At 53.2% G+C, this 17,955-nt stretch overlaps 1 protein-coding gene across 4 annotated transcripts in view; it reads left to right on the top strand.

The window, feature by feature from the left end:
- Positions 1-17,955, top strand: part of ITPK1 (inositol-tetrakisphosphate 1-kinase) — a 179,845-nt gene that overhangs the window by 110,165 nt on the left and 51,725 nt on the right. Inside the window, exon 1 of one of the 4 annotated variants that reach the window (XM_058740112.1) lies at positions 3,944-4,077. The exons of the other annotated variants lie outside the window; for them this stretch is intronic. The gene's annotated coding sequence lies outside the window, so the exon portion shown is untranslated. Of the gene's footprint in view, positions 1-3,943; positions 4,078-17,955 lie in introns of those variants that run through there. 4 annotated transcript variants of the gene reach the window in all.

Below are 17,955 nucleotides of genomic sequence, written 5' to 3'. Positions count from 1 at the left end.
TGCAGGAGGAACAGGCTGGGGAGCTTGGACTTTATCCTGCAGGCCGGGGGTTAGAGTGAGAAGATCAGATTTCACTGGAATGAGAGAGGGCCTGCTTAGGAGGGGGAAATTGCCAAGGCAAGATGAACTCTGAGTAGTGAGGACACCATAGTCTTTGGAGCCTGGCAGTTTCTGCAGTGAAGACAGAGCTCATCATGCCCCTGGGGGCTCAGCACTGCCCCGTCCTCATCCCAGGGCCCCTGTGATCCTCTGAGCGCCTCTACCACAGGCCCACGACAGGCCCATGAGGGGCAATGCCCCACTCCCCTCTCAGGTCCCCGGCAGCCCTTTGATTGTATGAAATGGATCTGGGAAGGGAGCTCTTTCCTCGCCTCCTGGTTGCAGGCAGAGAAGGCACACTTTGCACAGTTGGTTTTTTTAAATGATTGTTTTACCTGAAAGGAACCAGCTTTTTGAATCAACTCTCAGTAGCTCGGCTCCCCACCCCCCACCCCTCATCTTGAAAAACCGGTTTATTGAGATAGAACTCACATGCCATTCCATTCACTCACTTAAAGTGTATCATCGATGGGTTTTAGTGTATTCATAGATCTGTGCAGTCCATTTTAGGACATTTTCCTCACCCTGGAAAGAAACCCCAAATCTTTAACCGTCACCTCCCCTCCCAGCCCTGAGTAGCCACCACTTTCTGTCTTTGTAGATTTCCCTATTCTGGACTTTTCATAGGAACGGAATCACAGAGCACTGGACCGCATGTGACTGCTTCTTTCATTTAGCATAACGTTTTCCAGGTTCATCCCTGTCGTGGTGCGAAATGGTGCTTCCTTCCTTTTGATGGCTGTAAGCTTCCATTTGGATACACCACGTCGTGTATCCAGGTATCAGGTGACGGGTTTCCATCTTCTGGCTGTTAAGAATACCACTTGTAAGCTTGTATGTACACATTCTCATTCCTTCTGGTAATATATGCCCAGGAGGGGGATTGCTGGGCCACGTGGCAACTGTTTACTCGATCCAGGAGCCACCAGACTGTTTTTCCTAGAGCCGCACTGTTTCACATGCCCACCAGCAGTGCAGAAGGGTTTTGCTTTCTCCACATCCTCACCAGCACTTACCCAGCTCTGACTTTAGCCATCCTAGCGGGGGTGAAGTGGTTTTGATTTAAATTTGACTTAAATATCTTGTGGTTTTGATTTAAGTCTCCCTGATGATGGCCGATCCTGTCAGGCATCTTTCCGTGTGCTCGTTGGTCATTTGTATACCTTTCCTGGAGCCCTTTGTACACTTCGTGCATAGATGTCTGGAGCCCACAGATTTGCCTTTTTCTTCCTCTGGCCTGTTATTATCCCCCAGAGGAGAACGGTTCGGAATACCGGCACAGGAGTCCGTTGCCTGGGTTCAGAGCTCTCCCCACCGCTTCCTGCTGGTTGGCCTTGGGAATGTCTTTTAAGTTCCCCTGTGCTTCAGTTCCCTTATCTGTAAAATAGGGGCAGTCCTAGTCCCTGCCTCCCGGGGCTGCGGGAGGACCGAGTGTGTTGACCGTGACCAGCGCTCAGAGCACTGGCCACGTGGGCTTGACGGCCTTGGAGGCCAGGCAGGGGCCTCTGCCGGGGCCCATGTGTGGCCTGCCGCTGCCTCCCAGTCTAGCTTCAGAGTCCGGTTTCCTCGGACGTCAGAGGAGATGGCTTCCAAGGCCCTTCCTGCTCCGGTCTGTCCAGACAGGCTCGGCCGCACCGCAGTAACAGGCGGGTCCTGCAACTCAGCGCAGGCTTGTTCCTACCCTGGGGCCCACGTCGTCAGAGGGCAGGCTGAGCTCTGCACGCCTGAGAGCTGGGGTGACAGAGCGGCAGCAGACCGGTCCTCACGGCAGAAGGAAGAGAAATCCGCGAAGCGCGCTCTGGCTCATAGTTTCTGCCCCAGGGTGACGCGTGCCATGGCCTCATTGATTCTCGTGGCCGTGACTGACCGCAGGGAGTCAGGCACTTATGATCTGCTTGCGGGCCAGGGGGCCGTCTGCGGTGACAGTAATCCAGCAGCCCCACCGTGTGCTTTCCTTCTGAGGCTTAAACGTGGCAGTTGCTGTGAGGCTTGAGCAACTGACAGGCACAGTGCCCTTGGAGCGGCGCCTGCTCCGAGCGTGTGCACGCGTGTACACGTGGTCCCCTGCTCTTCCTTACCAGTAGTGCCTGGGGAGTCATGACAGGTGTAGCACTGAGTGACCCTTCCATCATGCCAGCTTATTATTATTATTATTATTATTATTACTGCCACCACAACCACCACCATATGGTCAGTAGCTACGCGTCACAGCTGACCTAGGAGTTCTCAGTCACGATTGTAGTCAGTGAGGCAGCGATTATGAAAATGTCCCCAGATTGGAGGTGTTCTCTGTGAAATGAGCACTGACTTCAACTAAAGGCAGGGCCCGGTGGTGGTCAGGGGACATGCCTGGCTCCGCCCCTCCCCAGTCGCCCCACCTGCCGTCCAGGGAACGTGCTGGGATGGCACCGTAGGATGGGGACATTGAAAGCTGCGGCGGCCACCTCCAAAGGTGGCTGCCGTGAGCAGCGGTGATCACCTCCAAGACCAGAGCTCCGCGCGGCCCCCGACCCCTAGGGCTCAGAAATGATTTCCCAGCCGCGCTGGATCAAACCCTTCCAACCTCAGATGTTTACTGGGTGGGCCGCCAGCCTGGGGCTCTGTGCCGCAAGCTGGAGGGATGGAGGGGAAGCAGAAGAAACCAGATTCTGTTGTTCCAGGCTTTCTAACCTGATTAGGGAGATGATACCTAAACCTGACGTAAATTAAGCGAGTTTCTGTCAGTTTGGAAGCAGCGCTTAGTGGCCTGTGGCCTCCTGGCTGGTGGTGTCAGAATCGGAACCCTGGGCGCCAGCAAAGGATCTGGGCGGCCACTGTGGAGCCCTGCGAGAGGCTACCACTTCCCGAGCAGGTCCCAGCTGGCCTTCGGTGCCCGGGGCGCTCCACATCTCTTATCTCACTTTGTGCTTCTGTCAGTGCCTGGGAGAATGGAGTTACTTCCCCGTTTTCCAGGTAAGGATACAGGCCCGAGGAAGTTAAGGTACTCGCCCGGGGTTGCTTAGTCCAAACACGACGGAGCCAGGATCATAGCTCGTGCTCTTTCAGATAGGCCTCAGAATGGCTTTGGGGTGTGAGGGCCAGTGATGCAGGGGCACCTGAAGGAAGAGGTCACCACCGTCTGGGATTGCCTCCGACCCAGCTGGTGCTGCACAGTGATAAACGTTAACCAGCAGGTGCCAGGGGAGGCAGAACTGGGCATAGTTGGTGACCCTGGCCTCAGAGGACAGATCCTGTCCTGAGGTGGCCATGAAGTCAGTCTCGTCATGACTCCTGCCCTGGGTTACAAGGCCACCCTCCCCACCCCCCGCCATGGTGGAGATGGCCACACAATCTGCCCATTGTGCGCCCAGATCAGGCGGTGACGGTGAATCATTCTTTCTCCCCAGGGGAGGCTGGTGCCATTTAGTGCCATTAGCTGTGTGCAGGGCCTTTCCTGTGTGGAGAGGAAGACCGGTCCCCCAGGCAGACCCACGACTTTATGACCCTGTTACCAGCCCCAAGCAGAGCAGGACTTTGTACAGCACCAGGCGGTACAGTGGGAGGGGCCGGCTGCCCTGGGAGCCTGAGCTCTGACCCAGCACACTGGCCATGTGTGTGTGGGGGGGGGTGAGGGGGGGCGGGGGAGGGAGGCAGTCAGGGTTTGAGGTGCATTGGGTTTCAGAAATCCTAACGTTTATTAATAATAAATTTTTCCAGGGTTGACGAAGGAACTTTTATGCACGTAGTTTCAGGGTTCCTTAGCCTCGGCACTGTTGACTTATTAGGCTGGATGATTCTGTACTGTGGGGCCATCCTGTGCACCGCGGGGTGTCCAGCAGCATCCCTGGGCCCCACCCACTAAGTGCCAGGAGCGCCACCCTCAATTGTGACAGCCAAAACTGTCTCCGGACACTGCTGCGTGTCTCCTGGGGGCAGGCTCGCCCCCGGGTCGAGACCCCTGCCTTTCTGGGAGCTCGGCAGCTGTGAGAGCTCCGGTGGGTAAGTGAAGCCCTTCTGATTTAAAAGCGTGGATACTGAGCCCTCATTGGATACAGTATCTGAGTTTTGGAGATTGGGCTCTTCAGGCCAGGAGGTCTGGAGTCTTTGTGGATTCTTCCTTTGGTAACACCTGTAGCAGAGAGCTCGCCTTCTTCCATCCTCCTCCTGGCCTGTTTTGGGGCCATGACTTCCTGACTTGGCTTCCACGTTCCCTGTATGCTCTTAGGGTTAGGGTTAGAGTTAGGGTTAGGGTATGCTGTACGCTCACAGTTAAGCCGTCGTGGTTTCCTTCACCTTTGGTAAATCACAAAGCTTCTCACCAGCCAAGCCGGCCTCTGCTGACCTCGGTCCTCCGAGGCATGAGGACCCTCCTTCTCTGAGCCCCTCCCTGCACAGCTCATGCTGGTGGGGTCCATGCCCACTGTCTCAGGCCTCCCACCGCCCACACCCACTTGCTTCTAGCCCCTGACCCGGCCTGCGCCTCTCAGCCTGTTCATTGATCTCTAAGATCAGTCATTGAAGATCTGTTAATGTCATTCATTCAACGAGTCTTAGTTGAGCACTTCCTGTGTGCCAGAAATCCTCAAAGAAGTTGCAGGTACAGTGGTCAATAAGACAGATGAGGTGGACTGGGCCCCTGCCCCCACAGAGGTGTATCTGTGTGTGTGTATGCAGGGTGTGGGGAAGGAGAATGCAAACAAAACACAAGCAAATAGGAAAAAGGAACACAGTCTCCAATTATGGGAAGTTCTAGGAAGAAGGAAACTCAAGGCTTGTCTAACAGGGAAGTTCTTGCCACTTCATCCTGCAGCCTCTCTGAGGAGTTGACAACTGGGACTGAGGTCAAAATTTAAGGCCTTTTGACTGAGGGGTGATTGTGGAGCCAGCCAGGGGGGGCGCGTCTACCAGGCTCTTTGGCAGGACAGGCACAGAGGACACTGAATAAGCCGGTGAGGCTGAAGCACTTGCCCAGGGGAAGAGCATACAAAGCGAGCATACCCAATGCCTGCTGGTTAGAGCAGGGCCGAAAAGGACACTGGGAAGTCAGTGGTCTGCGGCTCCATGGTCACTGCCACGGGGTGTGGTGTGGCAGCAGTGGCTCCCTGTCGTGTGCGGCTGGGGCCTGTACTGGAGGCGGGGAGGCTGGGGCGGCTGAGCACAGAGGTGGGGGCCCAGGCACCTCTGGCTAGAGTGGCCCTTGGCCTTCCCAGAGTTCAGCAGCGTGCTGCAAAGCCTGCACTGGTTCCACACGACTCCTCTACCCCCACCGACAGCAGTGTGGGCACCCCGAGTTCTGTGACTAACGCTGGCACCCCCCCAGCAAAGCGCAGGCGAGCCCCTGGGCATCGGGGAGGCCTTGGCTTGTTCTGGGAACTGAGCGTTCAGCTCTGGCTGCAGGGCTGGGGGAGGGTGGGCGTGTAGGGCAGGCCAAGCAGCCCTGTGGCCTGGATCCTGGGAAGTGGCCCGAGGGCAGGGTGGCTCCATAGCCTCACCTGAGCATTGTGGGGACGGGCATGGGGAGCAGGTGGGCATGTGGGCCTGCGTGTGTGGAGGGGGCGCACGGGGCTTAAGACAGGGGCTTGAGGAGTGCGGCAACTGCTGCGTGACCCGGGACCGGGCAGCCCCTTCTGGTCCTCACTTTGCTCAGCTGCCAGCTCTGACCATGGGGTCAGGTGACTGCTGGGACCCCCCCTGTGGCCCCCACAGCGATCCCTTAATGGAAATGCTAGTCTCTCCTGGTTTAGCGTCAGCCTGGGAGGGGTGCCTTCTGACCAGCACCCAGCCCTGCAGGCCCCTTTCCCAGGTCTGTAGGCGCTGTGACAGAACATGTGACATTCGTCAGGGTGAACAGCCTGGCCAGGCACTGTGCCAGCCTCTGCTGACGGAAGATGGAGAACGTGTATAAGTTTGGTGCTGAAGTCTGGGGATAGAAAGGGAGGGATTGTTTTCCATGGGGGCCTGGGAACGGCGGGGAGAAGGCATTTGCCGTCTCAAATAATAGCCTTCTGTTTACTTCCAGCCCTTTCTTCCTCAGCATTTGGGGTGATGTTTTGGCGGGAGCTAATTTCTCCATGGGCTTTTCTGTCAGCACTGCGAACAACAGTTTCTCACCCATGGGGACCACACTGTCGTGCTCACGCTGCTCGCCAGGTGGCCGAGTGAGGCACATGACGTTAGATTGTCTGGGAAGATGACCCAGATGGACAGACAGTCGTGGGGGACATCTGGCTTTGGGGGACACGTGACTTGGAGGCCAAAGGCGGGGACACCGAGGCTAGCGTGCAGAGCCCCACGCCCAGGAGAACCCGTGGTCTGTGGGGCGCTCAGGCCCTCTCACAGCACCTCCCCTCCCCTCATCTGGAAAGGGTCTGATGTCCCATCAGCAGTATGAGTCTGTACAGCTCACTGTGGGGACAGGGTCCTGGCTTCTCCGACCTCTCCTTGTCCCTCCTGAACCCCTTGTGCTGTGACCATTCTGTTCGTCAGCAGGGACGGGTGCGGGGGTGGTCCTTGCTGGCCCTCTGCTCCATGGGAGCTTTGTCTGCCCCTCCCGAATGCCCCAGTGTTTCTCCCACCTCGTGCCCAGCCTGGGCCAGTGAACCTTTCCAGTCATCTCATGGACTGTGATTCTGGTGGATTCCTTAGGTGTGGCTCTCAGTGGTCCTGACCGTCTCCTCCCACCTCTGCTGCCCAGTCGGCCCCTTCCCATCTTAGGCGCAGCCACAGTCGGCTCCCCACAGCCTTGAACCTTTTCAGGGGCTCCCGTGTGTCTGAACAAAGATGGTCTTCCCTTCCCCACACAAAGCCATTGTTCTGACACTAGATCTTGGAAATGACTTCACATCAGCCCTTCAGGCTGCCTCGTTCTGTTTCATGGCTGCATGGTATTGCTTTAAATCCTTTTCTTAACCAGCTCCCCACTGATGTTTCAGGAACAAGCCATAGTGATGAAATAATCTGTATGCGAATCTGCGTGCACACGTGGGGAGTTCCGTGGGATGAATACCTGGGAATGGAAATGCCAAGGTTGTGTGTTCTTAATTTCGGCTGGTGCCCAGTGTCTTCCCATAAGGTTGTACCAGTTTACATTCCCACCAACCTAGAGCTGGTCTGTGTCCTGCCCCCCCCCCCCCCCCACTTTTGGAAATGCTTCTCATTGGTTTAATTTGGTATAGAGTTCTAGAATATCAGGGGGTGCCAGACCCTCACCGTACCCCCATCCCGTTGTGTTTGCCACTGGCACTCAGGGCCCTGGCAAGGGCAGTGTCTGTGCCAGGCTCACGCAGCCTGTCTGGACCTTGACCCCAGGCCCCACCTCGCTTCTGTCTGGTGCTCCTGTGTTCATACCTCGCCTTTCTCTCCAGAACTCCCTGTGCTGTGAGGGCCTGAACACCCCAGCCTGAGCTCACGGGTTTAAATAACGGGTCTGGAGAGCAAGTACGCTGAGGGGCAGAGGGCATCATTTTCCTCTCACCGGCTCTGTCAAATCATGCCAGAGGTCAGGCAGTAGCTCCGTCCTTCCTGCACGGCTGAGTCTGGCACACATGTCCCTAATGCCGGCTGTGTTGGACACACTGCTCAGGCCCATCCCTTCCAAGTTCGGCCCCTGGGCCTCACGTGCCGATAGACTGGTCACTGCAAAACTCAAAGCTGGCCCCACCACTCCCCGGCACAGGACCCTGTTGCTTTAGGATCACATCCAGACTCCCTGGCTGGTGTATCTCCAGCTGTCTGTCCTGCTTTCTGCCTTATGTAACCTCCCCTTTGAGACCTATGTCTGCCCAGCCATGCCGGCCTCCCTCACCCCGTGCCTCTGCGTTTGCTGTCCCCTCTGCCTGGAATGCCTTTTCTCCTTGTGGCCCATGCCGGTGACCCTTATGCCTCCAGCAACACTGGCCTCCGGAAACCCTGTCTATTCCCTCCCCCCCGCTCCCCCCACGGCCAGATGAGTGCCGTGACCCGCATCCCTGCATATTCCCATATGGCAGTGCTTCCCTACTCTGTCCTCACCAGTCACCTTTACATCTCTCCGCACTTAGGGGAGCCCCCAGTGAGGGTGGGCGGAATGCAACTGCCCTGTAGCTGCAGAGGTGCCCCCCACCCCGATGTGCGCGCTCTCTCTCTCTCTCTCTCTCTCTCTCTCTCTCTCCCTCCCTCCCTCTCTCTCCCCCCTCAGGAGCTCCGTCTCTTCCTGGCCTCGTGTTCTCTGGGAGGCCTCAGGCTGAGGTCTCAGACACTGGCGAGCTCCCCAGAATACAAATGAGGGCCAATTAAGACCAAGGTGTCTGTGGGCGTGGAAGGCCAGCTCTCCCCAAGGAGCCATTTTAGAAAAGTCAGAGACGTAGCGGGTGAGGAGGTGCCCTCTACATACCAGGGCTGGGTCTGTAAGGAATGGAGGGTTATCTTAGTCACTGCACAGAAAGGCAGTCCCGGTACGTGTGGTCTCGCTCAAGCTAGTGAACTGATGTCTGTCCCTGATGTGGAGCCATTGGCTATCCGCCATTCGTGTTCCTGTCCTTCCCTCTACTGTTGTGGGAATGTGTGTCACTGTCCTAACAAGACCGGGTTCTGTGTAGTTCTTACACTGTGTACTTGCTTGAGGGCAGCAGGCCCTGGGCTCCAGGACCCAAAGAGCTTTTTTTGTTCACTTATCACTTCAAAGTATCAAAGAATCCTAGGACTGGAAAGTCAGAAAGGATATAAATGCATCATTGCAACCTACTCGTTTTTAGATGGGAAAACTAAGATACAAGTGACTTAGGTGGCTTTCAGAAGTATGCATAAAGTTAATGGCAGTCTTAGGACTTGAAGCCAATTTCTTTTTTTTTATTTAAAAAAACATTTTTTTTTTGACGTTTATTTTATTTTTGAGACAGAGAGAGACAGAGCATGAACGGGGGAGGGTCAGAGAGAGAGGGAGACACAGAATCTGAAACAGGCTCCAGGCTCCGAGCAGTCAGCACAGAGCCCGACGCGGGGCTCGAACCCACATACCGCGAGATCGTGACCTGAGCCGAAGTCGGACGCTTAACCGACTGAGCCACCTAGGCGCCCTGAAGCCAATTTCTTAATTCTGCCTCTACCGTAATTTTCACAGTGTCTTAGGGTCCTTTGTATTGGAATCGGGATCACCCAGGTGCAGCTGGGCTGAAAGAGATGGTCAGCCAGTGACTGGAAGGCAAAAAAGCCTCGACTGATGGTCAGGGACTGTTACATGGTGTGTGTACTGCACAGCTCAGTGGTAGACTGCGAATGGCACCATGTGTGGCAGGACTTGGCAGTTCTGTCCCTGGTATGGACCAGGTGCTGCCACAACCTTCTCTTGGCCTCTGGGAGCCTACTCCCAAGGTTCAGCTGCATGAATCTCCAGCCCCAGCCCCATGCCAGCCCTGGCTACCTCTTCAGACCCCTGGCTTGTGATTCTTGAATAGCCGTGGGTGCTTTGGTCTGGCTAGGGCCATGGTTGGCTGCCTGGCACAGTCTGATGCATCCAGGCACTTGGGTCTAGCGTGGATTCCTCAGGACTGTCTGTGGTATGTGATTTTCTGTAAGGTGTAATGAACAGGCATGTATTCTGGGTGGTGCCGGGAAGGCTTAGCCTGGGGGACATTTGACCCTGGCTTCAGATGATTTCACGTCCGTGAACAGCGGTTGATTTCATGGCTTCAGTAGTCTGCGCAGAGGATTCGTTAGCTGTCCTCCCCAGAAAGCTTTGCTCAGCACGGCTCATGACCTCATCCTCCTGTGGAGCTAGTCTCCCGGGAATGGGGTTCAGTTTCTGCAGAAGCATACTGTGCCTTTGATGGTGTGATTGCTCATGACACCATTGTATCTGTTTGTCCTCCCTCCGGGGATCCCCCGCCTTCACCGCAGGCATCCTGTGCGTCCGGAGACGCACGTGCTGGCCCTGAGAATTCTGCACGTGTCCTTCCCTTGGTGCTGCATGGATCTTCATCCCAGAGGCCTTTGTGGACTCCGGCATCTGGCCCGATCATTTGCTTATTCTCCTGAGAGGTGGCTGTCTTGTGGCTGTTGTTAGTTTGTCTTGATCCAGGCTCAGGAATAGAAGCAGAGACTCTGGCCCAACGTGTTGGCTCCTTGGGGCCTTTGGGAGCAGAGTGAACCAGGGTGGCCCTGGGGTGCCAGGAGGAGGAGATGGGGTTGTGGGCTCATCTCTGCCGCTTCGCTATGTGCCCTCGGGCTTGTTTCTACTTCCTTTCACCTTTCTGGAAAGATGGGCTAAGGGGCCCTTAGGTCTTGCGAGGTCTGACCGTCTGTGACTCTTCCTCTGGCAAAGGAACTTGCAGACTCTATTGCCATTTTTTCTCGGGTGCTTTACCTTGTCCTCGCACCAGAGGCCGCGTGCTTGATCTCACAGGCTGTGCCACCAGGCTCACAGCTGAGGCTTGGGTTGACAGCACACGAGAAAGATGTACTTTTCTTTTTTTTAACATAAATTTTATAAGAACACACATGAGAAATCCTGGCCATGGCTAAAATTTAGATGCTTTTCCTTTGGCCAGGCCTCCCTGAGCCAACTAGAGGGCTCTGGAACCAGATGGCCTGGATTCAGATGCCATCGTGGCTGCTTCCTTACTCGGAGAGCCTGGGCCAGGTACTGAGGCGCTCTGAGTCTTTGTTTCTGTCTGTCCAGTGGGGCTGCTAATAGGACCTAGTGCGTAGGCTGGTTGTAAGGAATAAATGTGTCGGATCCTGAAAGTATGTAGAACACTATCCAGTACTTGGTGGGCATGCAGGAAAAGTTAGCTGCTATCATCACCATCATTACCGTAGTTATTAATAATAACTCATTGTAACATCTTGCCGGGGCCTCCATCTTGGTGTTAAGACTTTAGGAACCGGAAGCTTCCTCGCTTTCATCCAGCACTTGGTGTGGAAGGAGCTAGTTCAAAGGGCAGCCTTTGTGGTCATCAGCTGGAAGGTCTGGGCGTGGGTTGTGCTATCAGGAAGAGTCAGAAGGAGTGAAATTATGTTGAGTAAGCCCAGGGTTACCTCTTTCCCATAAAAACCCCTGTGAGTAATTTCCACCGGCCGCAGGTCTTCCCCAGCATTCGTTTGGTGACTAAGCACTAATTAAAACACGCCAACCCTGACTCACGGAATCAGCCTGGAGAGCTTGTTCTGTGCATGACACGTGGGATTCACCCTGAGTGCCCATGCTTATCTAACTTCTGGAACCAAGTGATGATCAGGATTCTGAATCCCACGTGCTGTGATCCCCAGCTGATCCCTGCCGTGATCTGTGGTGATGGCTGCCGTGGCCCTGGGGAGGTGTGGTGGAATTGTGCCCCATTTCCCATCCTTGATCGGCTCCACGTAGAAGGCTGGAGTCCCAGAGAAGGTGAAGACAAGGCAGGCTATACTGAGAGCAGGGAGCAGGTCCTTGCTTCCCTGCTTAGTTCAGTGCTTTCGTTCTCCCCCACCCCCCCCTTTTTTTTAATAAGGTGAAGTATAATACATACGCAGAAAACCGTAGGTATAAGTGAGTGCATGATAGATTTCGCAAACCAGATACACCTTGTATCCACCACCAGATCAAACTGTAGAGCAGGACTGCTCCCTAGAGCCACTCGTGGGCTCCCCACTCCTTCCCTGCCTGTGCCCAACCTGTCCTGCCCCTTCTTTCTCTTTCCACTCTCAGTGAGGACTTCTGTCCTCCCGTGTGATATCTTCCTGGGGGAGGGGAACAAGGACCCTGGAAGGAAGGAGGCTGGTTACCAAACTAGAAGATGAACTTTCTCCGACGTGTTGGATGCCCTCAACTCCCTGTTCCGTGAATGGCTTCCAGTCCAGTCTTCCCACACCATTCCTGGCCAGCAGGGTTTTTCTGAAACCGACTTCAATCCTAAAATTCTCCTCTTAGAAAGCATCTCTGCCTCTCCCTCCAGCCTTCAGGTTAACATGCAGAATGCTTGGCAGGGGAACCTGGCACTTAGCTTGCCCGGCCCTGCAGGCGATTCCTTCTTAGCATTCACCATGCTGCTTCCTGTCCCACCTCTCTGGAGATTGAGAGTTCTGGACATTTAGAGTCCCGAAGAACAGGCAGGGCTTGCTGTCCCCACAGTGCTTGCTTAAGGTTTCCTCTGTAAGTGCTTAGATAGGACTACTCAGGAAGCCATCGTTCAAATAGGCGGCCTCCCAGAGACCCAGATTGCTTGGTCCACGGGGGGGTGGGGTGGGGTGGTCTGGGCAGTTCTAAGGCTCTTCGTTCTTGTCCTCCCACTGCTGGCCCCAGGCTTCAGCTCTCTCTTTTCCTGTTCTAGGCCTGCTTGACTGAGTTGTGCACAGGTTCTCCAGCACTTAGATTCGAAATGGGTCCTTAGACTTTCTGGGAATTAAAGCACTTCAGCCACATAACTTGTGTTTGGGGAGGTGACAGGGTGCACTGCAGGGGCCTTGGGTTTGACACTGTAATGGCTGGTTTTGAATCCTGACAAAGCCGCAGCTGATTGCGTGGCTTTGGGCCAGTCACTTGGCCTCTCAGACGCTCAGTGTTTTCATCTATAAAATGGGAATAAAAATACAGGTGTTTACTCTATAGACCACAGAGATTGCTTTGTGAGTCAAATCTAGCATTTTGTGTGATTGTAGCTTTTAGAAACCAGAAAAATGGTTTATTAGTATACCATGGTGGGCTTTAAAATTTATTTATTTATTTATTTATTTATCTATCTATTTATCTATTTATTTATTTATTTATTTATTTATTTATTTATTTATTTATTTATTTATTTTGAGAGAGAGAATCCCAAGCAGGCTCTGCACTGTCAGCACAGAGCCTGACGCAGGGCTCGAACTCACGAACTATGAGATCATGACTTGAGCTAAAATCAAGAGTCGAATGCTCAACTGACTGAGCCACCCAGGTGTCCCTGTCTGCCATGGCAGATTGTTATGATTACTACCTAAAATATCCATGCTTGAGGAACTGAGAAGTTTTGCAATCTTTTGTATTCTTAACCCAAGAATATATGGTATATAATCCAAGAGACCTGAAAACGTTCATCTACACAAAAACCTGTGTACAAATGTTCACAGGAGCTTAATTCATAGTAGCCACAAGATGAAAATAAACCCGATGCCCGTTAGCTGTTGAACAGATCAACAGAGGCAGTATATCCACACAGTGGAATATTGCTCAGCCATCAAACACAATGAAGCAGTGACACGTGCTACAGCATGAGTGAACCCTAAAAACGTTATGCTAAGTGAAAGAAGCCAGTCACAAAAGACTGCATTGATTCCATTTATAAGAAATGTCCAGGGACACCTGGGTGGTTCAGTCGGTTAGGCGTCCAGCTTCGGCTCGGGTCATGATCTCACAGTCTGTGAGTTCGAGCCCCGCGTCGGGTTCTGTGCTGACAGCTCAGAGCCTAGAGCCTGCTTCAGATTCTGTGTTTCTCTCTTTCTCTCTGTCTCTCTCTCTCTCTGTCTCTCTCTCTCTCTGTCTCTCTGTCTCTCTGTCTCTCTCTCTCTCTCTCTCTCTCTGTCTCTCTCTGTGCCCCTCCCCTGCTCGTGCTCTGTCTTTAAAAAAATTAAAAAAAAAAAAAAAAGAAGAAGAAGAAGAAATGTCCAGAATAGGCAAGTGTCTAGAGGCAAAAAGTGGTTTCCAGGGGCTGGAGGGAATGGGTGAATTGAAGCTGATAGCTAAAAGGTATGGGATTTTTTTTTTTGAAGTGATGATAATATCTTATAACTATGCTTTTGGTTGCACAACTCTGCCACATATTGGAAGCCATTGGATTGTAAGCTTTAAGTGGGTAAACTGCATGGTTTGCGGTCAATAAACCTGTTTTAAAAAAACATCCCAGGAGGTAGGGGCTGCGACCCTCTCCATTTCACAGAAGAGGACTGAGGCTTATGGAGGCCCAGAGTCGCAAGTAGGGAAGGCAGGATTCTACCCCAGGTCCAGCAGCCCCCCGCTCCCATGCATGGAACCTCTTCACAGGATTGGCTTCCACCTTATAGAGGAGGAAGAGGCCTAGAGAGGAGAAGGGGCTCCCAGTGCCCTGTGTGGTGCTCCTTCCTCCATCCTAGCTCCCCACCTCTACAGGGGAGATTTCTAGAACCATGCACTGGGCTTGAATCTCCCACTCCTGCCATGGAGGCCAGAGGTTAGGAAGTGCCCGGCTGGGCTCTCAGGCACACACACGGTCCAGCAGGAGGCCTTTCAGTGGCTGGGTCACAGGTGTGATGAGATGAGGCCTGTGTGCCAGGTCTGAGGTGGGTGGTGTCCTTGACTCACAAAAGCTCCTAATGTCGATGACGTCCAGTTTTTTTTTTTCTTTTCTTGATTGATTGTACTTTTAGATTTTTTTTTTTTAATGTTTATTTATTTTTGAGACACACACACACACACACACACACACACACACACACACACACACACACAGCGGGAGCAGGGGAGGGGCAGAGAGGAGAGGGAGACACAGAATCCGAAACAGGCTCTAAGCTCTGAGCTGTCCACACAGAGCCCGATGCAGGGCTTGAACTCACGAACCGCTAGGCCATGACCTGAGCCGAGGTTGGACGCTTAACTGACTGAGCCACCCAGGCGTCCCTGATTGTACTTTCAGTATCGTGCCTAAGAAACTGTTGTCTGATTCAAGGCCAGGAAGATGCGCACCAGTGTAATCTTCTGAGAGTTTTATAGTTTCAGCTCTCACGTCACAGGAAATTTTTTTTGTCGTTTTTTGAGAGCTAGAGTGCATGTACATACAAGCCAAGGAGGGGCAGAGGGAGAAAGAGAATCCAGGATTCATACCCAGTGGGGAGTCCGATGCAGGGCTCAATCCCATGACCGTGAGATCATGACCTGAGCCGAAATCAAGAGTCGGACACTCAACCAACTGTGCCACCCAGGGGTCCCACCTCGTAGGATTTTTATATTAAAGGACATGGTGTTTGAAAACCATATTTCCCGGCAGTGTGTGTATAGCTGGTCCTGGGTATGTGGTGGCTGCTATTATTTAAAAGTTATGGAGCGCCTGGGTGGCTCAGTCGGTTAAGCAGCCGACTTCGGCTCAGGTCATGATCTCGCGGTCTGTGAGTTCGAGCCCCGCGTCGGGCTCTGTGCTGACAGCTCAGAGCCTGGAGCCTGTTTCAGATTCTGTGTCTCCCTCTCTCTGACCCTCCCCCGTTCATGCTCTGTCTCTCTCTGTGTCAAAAATAAATAAATGTTAAAAAAAAAAAAAATCACCTTTACTTAAAAAAAAAAAAACAAAAAAGAAAAAAAATAAAAGTTATGATGATGATGATTTTTATTTATTATCATCTTTTCCATAATTAATCTCTCACTGGGCTTCCCATCTGGCTCGCTGCCTCTTGCTCCTTCTGGAAAGACAGTGTTGCTGTTTGAACGTGTCTCTGGCAGGAGAGGTGTGTGGGATTGAAGAAAAGGTACATCTGGTTACTTAGCCCCCTCCCTCCATGGCCCCCCCCCCCATTTTCTGTTATTGCAGAGAATTTAAAAATACTTGGTGGACTCCTTAACACACTGCTGGGTCTCAGGACCCAGCCTCGAGTTAACTGCTTACGACCGCTCTTGTCTTGCCTCCGCCTTACCTCACCGTCCCCTGTGCCTGGTTACTTTGAAGCAAATTCCACACATCATATTTAATCATAAGTCACTTCGGCATGTATCTCTACAGAATGAATCAGCCCTTTCTAAAAGGGGGCCTGCAGTGTTTCGGGGGAGTAGGCCAGAGTGCCCACTGCCTCTGAGAATTGAGGGGGCAGGAATTGTGCTGGGTGCCTCTCTCCCCTGTAAGGAGCCAGCTGGCGTCGTGGGCTCGGCCAGGACCCGAGCGGTCCACGGCGGGGTGCACCCTGGAGCCTGGGCTGCCACAGGGCAGGGGATTGTGTGGTGCTCCGGGCGTCGGCAAAAGGACTGACCCCAGGGGCAGGGCTGGCATGCCCCTCGGTCTGCTGGAGGGGGCAGGGCAGGATGAGCTCAGAGACCTTGGGTCAGGTCTGCTGCCGAGAAGCCACACGTTGTCCAGTCATGAGAATCCTGTTTGTTTTTCTACCTACCAACTCCTTTCCCGTCCGGGTCTTAACTGCCCTCAGCCGCTCCCTGACATAGGTTTTATTCAGAACGTGCATGTTGCACATCAGGAAACAGAATCTCAGAGATTAACTGTGGTTTCTTTTTCACAGACCTCGGGTGAGTGGTAGACGTAGGATTTGAACTTGGGACTTGTGCCTGCGTTTTCCGTTAGATAAGAGCAGACGCTTGCGTCTCCCTGCTCATTTCCTGTCCATAAATGGAACTGCAGAGGAAATGGTATCTGTGATGTTCACCCCGGTCCTCTCATCTGGCTCACATTCTCAGTGGGGAAGTGTTGACTTCCCCCAGCCCAGCAGACAGCGCTCGGTTTCCCTCTTGGCATCAGCATCCTATGGGCCCCTTCGTCCCCTCAACGGACAGCATTCTCTGGCCCCCTGACCAGGGCCGTCTGTGTCTGCTCTCCCCTCTTTTCAGGCTCCCCCCTAACGTCCAGGCTCCCTTTGTAGGTGCTCGGTGGCAGGCGTGCTGAAGGAACATGTGTTTACCATTTGCCATGGAGACCGTTTGGGCCTTTCTTCTTCTGAGTGGCGATAAAACGGTACGGGGCGCTCACCCTTCCAGCAATTTGTTTGGTAATTCTAAGAGACTTGTGAAAAATGCATGAGGCCTGTGGTACAATAGATAAGCTGAAAGGCTTGGAAGGAAATCCACTTGTGGATAGTGGGGCGATTGGAAAAACTCTTTCTTTGCCCTCTCTGTCCTTGTCCCAAAAGAGATTGTGTTTAGGAATAATTCTTCTGTTAATACTGATGCTTTCATCCTGGGTCAAAAGCTTGTTGGCGCCTGCTTGTCAGATATTTTCCCCTTTGGTTTCTTCTAATTTCTTTCCCTCGTGAGTTTGGCTTAAATTCATGTCTTAATGATTCTGAGTTCTCTCTTTAAAGGTCACTGCCCTAATGCATAAAAGTGGAACAAGGTCCAGCAACCACTCGGATACTCCTCTCGGGGCTTGGCTGGGGTGGAGGGGGTGATTTTTGAGGGGGAGGAAGGAGCATGTCCGGACTTCATGGGACTCCGTTGCTGGGAGAGAATTGGGCTAGCCCATCAAAGTGAGCATCTCTGATACTATACTGCCTTCTCTTTGAAGGAAGGCAGCAAGCATGTGCGTGGGTCCCCACCTTTACCCGCAATGCCTCTAGCAGGTGGCTATCTGTCCAGTTCTAAAACAGGCCCCATGTGTGGCCCTGAAGTCTGCCTCCATACATACCACTCGGCAGTTTCCTCCAATTTAGGCTTTTAAGTCACAGGTGAGGGAACTGAGACCCAGAGAAGCCAGATGACCTGTGCAAGGTGACCTTGGGAGGTGATAACAGTGGGGGCATAGGTTTCTTGAGTCCTGGGCCCTTACTCTTCCCTCTGCACTAGGCTGCTTCCCGGAGTGTTGGGATGGCGGGGGGGGGGGGGGGGGTCGGGGTAGTTCAGTGCCTTCAGGTCATAACCCAGAACATGAATTCAGTGGCCAGGGTTACAGATCCAGCAGGGCAAGGCATAAAAGGCTTTCATTCATCCATGTGTCTCTAGTACTCTGCACGATGATCTGAGCGCTGTGAATGATGTGCAGTTGGTTGAATGAATGACCTTTTACGTGAAGACAGTGATATGACTTCATGTGTATGTGGGAATCTTGGTGTCTCCTGAATGGCATGCTCTTGTGGCAGTGTAGACCTGGTTCAAAAGAGTGGTGTTGGCACGGATAGTTGCTGTTGCGGAGCCTGCAAGCCCTTTGGCGAGGCCGAGGCTGTAGGAGAGCGGATCTGGGCACGGTCCCTGGCCTGTAGGCATCTCTG

Source organism: Neofelis nebulosa, chromosome 7 (genome assembly GCF_028018385.1).
Source record: "Neofelis nebulosa isolate mNeoNeb1 chromosome 7, mNeoNeb1.pri, whole genome shotgun sequence".
NCBI lineage: Eukaryota > Metazoa > Chordata > Mammalia > Carnivora > Felidae > Neofelis > Neofelis nebulosa.
The sequence above is the reverse complement of the archived record's forward strand: the minus strand, read 5'-3'. Positions and strand labels throughout refer to the sequence as shown.